Source organism: Canis aureus, chromosome 10 (genome assembly GCF_053574225.1).
Source record: "Canis aureus isolate CA01 chromosome 10, VMU_Caureus_v.1.0, whole genome shotgun sequence".
In the NCBI taxonomy this organism is placed as follows: Eukaryota; Metazoa; Chordata; class Mammalia; order Carnivora; family Canidae; genus Canis; species Canis aureus.
The window spans coordinates 38,591,338-38,599,739 of record NC_135620.1 but is presented as its reverse complement, the minus strand read 5'-3'; the positions used below and the strand labels follow the sequence as shown (position 1 = coordinate 38,599,739).

At 36.9% G+C, this 8,402-nt stretch overlaps 1 pseudogene; it reads right to left on the bottom strand.

The window, feature by feature from the left end:
• Positions 1-353: 353 nt before the first annotated feature.
• LOC144322243 (large ribosomal subunit protein eL21 pseudogene) lies at positions 354-914 on the bottom strand (annotated as a pseudogene).
• Between the last annotated feature and the right edge of the window lie 7,488 nt (positions 915-8,402).

Below are 8,402 nucleotides of genomic sequence, written 5' to 3'. Positions count from 1 at the left end.
ACTGGCTCAGAGGGCCAGAGAAGCTGATGATGACCACCCATACACCTGCTGTGGGGACATGAGAGTGAAGGGAGAAAAGGGAAAGTGTGTGAGAGACATGATTCTAAGAAAGGCAAAACATTCTCCAAAGAAGTTTAGGATCTTTGTTCTTGACCTCAAGTGCTGTGTAGACACAGCTTACATATCCAAAAATTGCCGGGGAAACTCTACAACCTAACCTAATTCTGGGAGGGAGACATTTTCTCTTTCTTTCTTTCTTTCTTTCTTTCTTTCTTTCTTTCTTTCTTTCTTTCTTTCTTTCTTTCTTTTTTTTTTTTTTTAAGAGAAACACTTTTACAATCCTGAGGTCTTTTATTTTCTTTACAGTATCATGCCATGAATTCATAGGGAATGGGTTCCAGCAGTTCAGGCTCCTTTCTATTGGTTCTCACAAAGTGTGCTTCTCTGGGTGGAGCAGGCTGGCGCTTCAGTTGGACCCAAGTACCTTTCTCTTTGGCTTCCTTCTTTTTCTGATCATTTTCCTTCACACGCTTCAGGAAGCTATCTCGGCTCTTTGAGTGTTTAATATGCTCAATGCGGACATTAATTCTCTTGGCAAGAATCTTGCCCTTAACTTGTTTGTTTACAACAATGCCAACAGCATGCTGAGTAACATTGTAGACCCTTCCAGTTTTGCCATGGTAACATTTGTGGGGCATTCCTTTTTGAACAGTGCCCATTCCCTTGACGTCCACAATATCACCTTTCTTATAGATTCGCATGTATGTGGCCAAAGGAACAACTCCATGTTTTCTAAAAGGCCGAGAGAACATATAGCGGGTACCTCTCCTCTTTCCCTTTGTGTTGGTCATTTTGGCGAATTACTGGAAGATGGCGGTTCCGGCCGAAAGCAGGGAGACATTTTCAAACTGTGAAGTTTTAGATGACTAATTTATGGGATGCAGGAAATGAAAGACTATAGAAAAAAATTAGAAGGATATAGATCCCTCAATAAATTTAACTGTGGTTATGGAACACTTTTTACAGATGATTGATTCCCATCTTCACAATTAGGGAAGATTTTATTAAAACTCCAGGATTGTTTTGGTGAAATATATGCTTACTTAGTCATCCTGTGTGAGTTCTTATTCAATAATAAGATAATCTTCAACAATGATTGAAAACTCCAGTAGATAGAATTAGTTCTGACTTTCATTTTGATTCTGTTTTTAATGAATTTTTGTTAGGTATATTTTTAAAATTATAAAATTAATATATGCTCACACTAAATGATTCAGAAATGATATAAAGAAATGATAATAAGAGGTAAACGTCTTCTCTTTCCCTGCAATGCCCCGTGTTTCTTGCCCCAGAGGTACCAATATCACTAGTTTGTTATGTATCATACCAAAATATTCTACATAGTACAAGCACACATATATTTGTGTATAGTTTAACTTTTTATCTAAGCGGGAGGAAACAATTTGGCAGTCAACTCTATTCACTTGACAACATACGGAGACTGTATTGGCATAACTGGAATTGAAAAAAAAAAAAAAAAAGACCTCTTGGGGCAGCCCCGGTAGCTCAGTGGTTTAGTGCCACCTTCAGCCCAGGGCCTGACCCAGGAGACCCGGAATCGAGTCCCACGTCTGGCTCCCTGCGTGGAGCCTGCCTCTCTCTCTGCCTCTGTCTCTGCCTCTGTCTCTCTCTCTGTGTCTCTCATAAATAAATAAATAAAATCTTTAAAAAAAAAGACCTCTTAAATAAGAGGGCAAAATATAAGTTAATAGTGAGAAAATGACTTTATTGGGACCTTATCTTTAAAAAACACTAAAATTTATTAAAATATATTTCTTATTTTTTACAAAATTTAGATTATAATTGCAACCTTGTGGTATTTCGTAGAAGGAGAAAAAAATCAAGTGTCCCTCAATAAACATCTTTCCACTCACATTTAATTTTCACAGCATTATCTTAAGGACAGTCATTTGTACAAAATTATTTCTGGGCTTTATCAGTTTTCTCAAGGATCTCAGTTACAAATCCTTTGACGTTCAAATTATTTTCTTTTGAAGTGCCTATCTTGTCATCATTGCTATTTTTTTGTCTTTAACTGTTGATGAGTCTGATTATCAGGTTGACAATTGGCACTGGTATGATTTGAGCTGTTCTCATCATCTGAAGGCAGAGGTAGCAAGGTAAGATATTTGAGTGGCCAGCTAGTGAAACTTTTCATGTTATCATGGCTTTTACTTTACTTCACAATCTTGTTACTATGATTTTTTTTAAAGATTTATTTATTTACTCATGAGAGACAGACACACAGGCAGAGGGAGAAGCAGGCTCCCCTTAGGGAGCCCGATGTGGGACCCAATCCTGGATCCTGGGATCATGCCTGAGCCAAAGGCAGATGCTCAACCTCTGAGTTACCCAGGTGTCCCATATGCAGGTAATGATTAAAGATAATTCCCTCTAGTCTTGGACATACAGAGCTAACAGTCTTTCTTTAACAATACATTTCCTACCTTCCACTGTAGGAATGTGACATCACTTATTTAACCAAAGCATTATTGATGGACAGTAAAGGTGTTAAAGTTTTTGAAAGTACAAACAATGAAATGAACATTCATACACCCACATATATTTATTTCTACACAAGAAACATTTTTAGAAGTGGAGTTGCCAACTCAAAGGGTGCTAGTATATTCCACATTTTGATTGACTCTATCAAACTGCCCTCTAAATGGCTTCACCAATTTATTTTTATTTATTTATTTATTTATTTTGGCTTCACCAATTTATTCTCCCACTAACAATGTATGAAATGGCCTATTGATTCCATCCTTGCCGAAATTGAGTTATAACAACTTTTTTTTTTTTTATAACAACTTTCTAATGTTTGCCAGTCTGTTGTTGAGAAAAAAATCTATTGTTTTTATTTTCATTTCTTTCATTGTGGATGATATTAAACTTGCCTTTTATTCTTTTGTTTTTTGCCATTTGTATTCCTTTTTTTGTAAATTTCATATTCATGTTCTTTCTTTATCTGCTTTTATAACTGAGTCATTCCTCTTTTTCATACTTATTTATAAGATCTTTCTCCATATTGAAAAAAATAGCACTTTGCTATATGGGATGCATATATTTTCCTCTAATTTGTCTTTGTCTTTGACTTTGTTTTGGGTGTTGTTGTCATACAATCATTAAATTTGCATGTAGTCCATTTTAGCAGCCCTCCATATTCTGTGTCATATTTAGTAAAGCCTTCCCTACTGTAAAATTGCTTTTAATTGCACTGTTTTCTTCTCAAACTTTTATATTTTATTTTTAAGCATATTACATATGCTCAGAATAAGAGATCTTAAAAAAATAACTTTTTATCCCATTTGCAGGTTTGGTCATCACTTTCTCCCTGTCTTACAAGATAAGTGTAATAATGGGAATAAACATCATCGATTCCCTCTCTTCTGCTAACATGGAGAACATATGTGCCCACTAAACTTGTCTGATTACAAATTATGACTGAAGGAATGAGGGAAGGGTTTTTGTGTATACAAGTCACCAGATGTTTTATAATGATTCTGTTAATATGAGCCTCAGGATTAGACTAGAACCAGTGTTACAGGTCAAGACTGAAGCTCATTGACCAAGCTATTTGGGAAAGTTTGTGCAGCGCCTGCTGGCACAATACATAAATATCCAGATTTATTACTCTCTGTCTCCAGCACTGAATTTGCCCACAGATTTATGAAAGGGAAAACATGAATTTGAGATTTGTAAATATTTGAAGTTTACTTCTGAGATCTAAAAAGGCAGTAAGAAGACTAGTAATAAATTCAAAATAGAGGTTAGGGAATGCAGTAAGTTTGCAATTATAGGAATATAACTTAAGGAAGGAATCACAAACAATAAAATTTAATAATTTCACCCTTGGTTCATAAAACACTGAGCTCCAACTGACATAAATTATTAGCCTGAGGTAAAAAGGAGGTAAGTGAATATGGATTGTCACAAAGGAAATCGTTGGTAGATTTGGCAACTACAGTTTGAATCTCTAATTCTTCCGACAGGATGATTCTCTTTACAAGTCAGTAAAGGCCAAAAGCCTCTAAGAAGTTTTACCAATATGCATGATGTTCATTGACCTTTGCCCTATTTGTAACTATTGATATCTTGGAAGTCCCTAAAAGGAGGCATTTCAGCAGCTTGCTTAGTTTTCCTCTTGATTTTATTAATCAAGAGTTCAGCTCCTTCAACAATCAAGTTCTATAGCTCATAGGATTCTGAGCCTGTGTCAGTTTGCAGGGCTAATAATAGGCTTTATTTAAGAAAAGCCATTAAACCAGGAATGGGAATCTGTGCCAATTTTCCCATATCTTGGTTTCCTCATCTTTAAAATGGGGTTATTGATAACTTCCAGTGGCTGACTCCACTGTGTGCCTACTAAATGCTAAACCCTACTACTGTCTTCTTATTAACATGCCAGGGCCACTCCTAGCTAGTACTGAGCTTTCCTAGGATTTATGAAAATACAACCCAATAGGTCAATGAACTGGGAAGTGGTGCCCCTTCCTCTGGACTGATACAGCTAGGCATACAGTTCGATGTGTGGGTTGTACAGAGTAGGAGCTGAGTTCCAGCCTCTGGAGGAAGTGCAGGGAGGCCTAAATCGAACCCAGGTTTTTGTTTAGTTCTTGGCAGAGATTCCTTGATCTCAAGGAAAAGTAGACTCAGTGTCTGGCCTCGAGATAAGCATGGTTAACCAATGAGATGAAAATGAAAGTCAGCTGAGGAGCTTTCTTGATAAGAGAAAGACCCAGGATGAGAAATATTTTGTCTTGGTTCTAAGTGTGATTGTAATCATGTGATGGCATAATGCTCCAGTGGTCATTATATAGTTGTGAATGGAAGACCAAGAGGATTGATCTAAAGTCCTGACACCAATGAGTTATGAGAACAATGCTTGAATTCTCCTACTTCTAAACTTCATTAGGAGAAAAATCCCATTTGTTTAAGCCATGTTAGTTGGGTTTTATGCTTCTCAAAGCTGAAAGCTTTCTTCATTGATAATGAACCACAAGGGCTGTTATAAAGATTAAATGAGATGATATAATTAATCTTGTTCATCAGGAACACAGAAAGGACTCAGTAATTGATGACTGTCATGGCAGTGGTGGTCACGATGGTAATAACTGTGGCCAGATTAAGCAGGATAATAGAAAGAGTTTGGGACTGAGCTAAAACCACCTCAGTTTGAGTTTCTTTGTGTCTTCAGCAAATTACCAATCCTAGGGCTCAATTTACATTTACATCTGTAAAAAGGACTTAATAATAATACTTGTCTCACAGGGTCGTTGTAAGGATCTAAAGGGAAGGTATGTGAAAAGCATTTTATAAACTATGAAGTATGATACAGACGTTACTTATTATTGTTGTAGTATCTTAACCCTCAGTTCCAAAGACAGGATAAAAATTGCCCTCAAATTAGATATAAAAGCAATAATAAATGACTGAGCCTGATTTTAGTCAAGGGTATTGAGTAACAAGAATTAAAAATAACTTTCAATCTGTTTTAGCCATAAGCAGATCTCATTTTCATGCCTGGGAACCCCCAAAAAAAGGCAATAAAATCACTTTATCTAGAGTGGGAAGGATGAGTTATTTCCTTCCCCCTCCTCCCTACAGTTTCAGTACACTATTAAAGGAATCTTGACAATGAAAAAGAATGAGAATTTTAAAATTGGAAGGTGATACAGCAGAGAAGAGATTACAGAAATGAAGGTCAGGTATTTTGGGGGGAGTAAGGTGTTTCATGGGGTGCTCAGCAGAGAAGCTGGCCTCAGAAAGGATCCAGAAACAGCAGTAAATTATAGTTATTTCCTTTTTGGTGTTCTCTGCCTCTAGTTTGCAATCCATTTGATTGCAAGTGGTGGGCACTTCCAATGGAGACAAGTAGTTATACGTCCCAAGGATACATCATGGGAGCATGCTCTGGCCCAGTGTAAGTAAGGGTGCTATCTCTGCTCCACAGTGTGCTTAAACATAAACATAAAAAATCTGCAAGGTGTAATCAAGATGTGTAATAATTGAAATGTATAACAATGAGAGTTTATATCTGGTGGTTTCACCTCTTAAACCAAACCTCTATACTAAGGCATTAATAAAACTTTTAGCCAAAAATGATTAAGAAAATATCTTCATGCCTGGTTTGGTATGAGCTTTTTGTTTTGTCATCCAAATTCCAAGGAATTCAGTAATTCTGTGTCTCAGAACGCTCCAGATCCCACATGGATTTTGTTAGTTCCTTATAACACAGTAGAGCCATGAATTACTGAGAAGTTTCTGACTAACATTACTAAAAGTTCATACTTTAGAAAATAAACTTCATCAATTAAAAATATGTATTATTTCCATTCTGACTTGCATATTGGGGATTTATGTAAATCCAGGAGGTGGGCTTTTCCTATAATGTCTGTTCTGCAAAAACAAGCTCCTGTAATGGCCTGAAAATCCAACTGATCTCAGTTGGGTAGGGGTTTGTTGATTATCCCAGCTTTTCATAGGCAAGAAACAACCTCTGGGTGAGTACTAACATCAGATACTCTTTATCCATTAATCAAAAAATAATTTTCCTATGGTTAATTTCTGAGCTACATTTCTACCACTATGGGTTTGCTTTTTTAATTATTTCATGACCATTTCAATGTTGGCAACAAAAGAAGATGCAAGTGCTGTTCCTGGTATTATTAATAAGTTAAACATTTAATTCTGAAGAGACTGTCATTTTGCTCATCAAGCTCTGTTAATATTAGTTTATAAGTTGGTATACATGTTGAGCTGCTGAACTAAAGATACCCCATTTACAATGACTCAGATAAGAAAGATGTTTGTCTCTCTCTCACATAACAGTCCAGAGGTAGATGGTCAGCTGTTTGCTGGTAGGTGGCTCTGACATTATCAAGTTGTGACTTTCACTTGAGCTTGGGGCCAAAGTGATTGTCATAGTCCTTCCCACCTCACTGCCAGAGTGAAGAGCTACCCATTTTAAAGGCAAGATTTGGAAGTGGCTCCCATCACTCTTCCAGTCATCCCATTGGCCAGACCACAGTTTCACCTAGCTAGAAGGGAGGTAAGTAAATGTGGAGCTGAAAACTCACCAATGTGACAAGCTAAGATTCTGCTGTTACAGAAGAGGGAGAGAATGGATGTTGAGGTATTACAGAAATCTGCTACACCAAGTATACTAAAGTGAGGTTTCTGAAACGTTAGTTTCGACCTGGGAACCTTGTTGAAATACAGATGCTGATTCAATAGGTCAGGGGTAGAACGTGAGACACTACATTATCTAACAAGTTTCCAATGCTTGACACCAGTGCTGCTGGTGTGTGGACCACCGTGAACAGTGAGGAACTAGAAGCCCCTCTTGATTGCAAGAAACCGTGATTTCTTTAGAATCACTTACTATCAGGAACGTGGTGAAGACACAAGGCAACTCTAGTTATGACAACCCTCTTTTGATGTGGAATATTTATTTTTGGGAGAATGTGTCATTTTTCTCTCAAACCAAACTGAATAATTCTCTACATATTCTCTAGCTCCAAATCTGAGAGAAACATTAGTTGCTTTAGTTAGACTGAGGACCTTCCCCAACCAAATGCCATGATTACATGGGTCACCTGGCAATCTATAAATGGGATAAACTTTGGTTTAATCAGTAGCCACATTAACATGAATAGCTTTATTTGGCTTCCCTGAGCAAAGAGTAGTAGGCAGTACAGGTTAAATTATAGGGGAAGCCAGACAGAAAACCATATATAGTTTCTGTTTGGATGTTACAGCAAAGTATAGAAACTTAACACTTTGTGGGTGAAAAACTGAGAAATGCCAAGGCAATTCAGATTTATACTTTGATACAGTAGCATATAATTATTATAGTTGGTAAATTCACTCTTTTTTACTTATAGAAATGATAGATGCATACTCTTTATACTGAAAAGCACAAGAAAAAACCCATAATTTCAATTAAAAATTTTTTAAAAGATTTTATTTATTTATTCATGAGAGACACACAGAGAGAGCAAGGCAGAGACAGAGGCAGAGGGGGAAATAGGCTCCATGCAGGGAGCCTAATGTGGGACTCGACCTCAGATCCCGGGATCACGACCTGAGCTGAAGGCAGACCCTCAACCACTGAGCCATTCAGGCGTCCCCATAATTTCAATTTTAGTTATTTCACATTTTTCCAAATTAACTTTAAAATTAGGCAAGATAAGGAGTACCAAGTTACAGAAAGAACAAAAAAGGAATTATTTTTTATTTTTTTTAATTTATTTTTTATTGGTGTTCAATTTACTAACATACAGAATAACCCCAGTGCCCGTCACCCATTCACTCCCACCCCCCGCCCTCCTCCCCTTCTA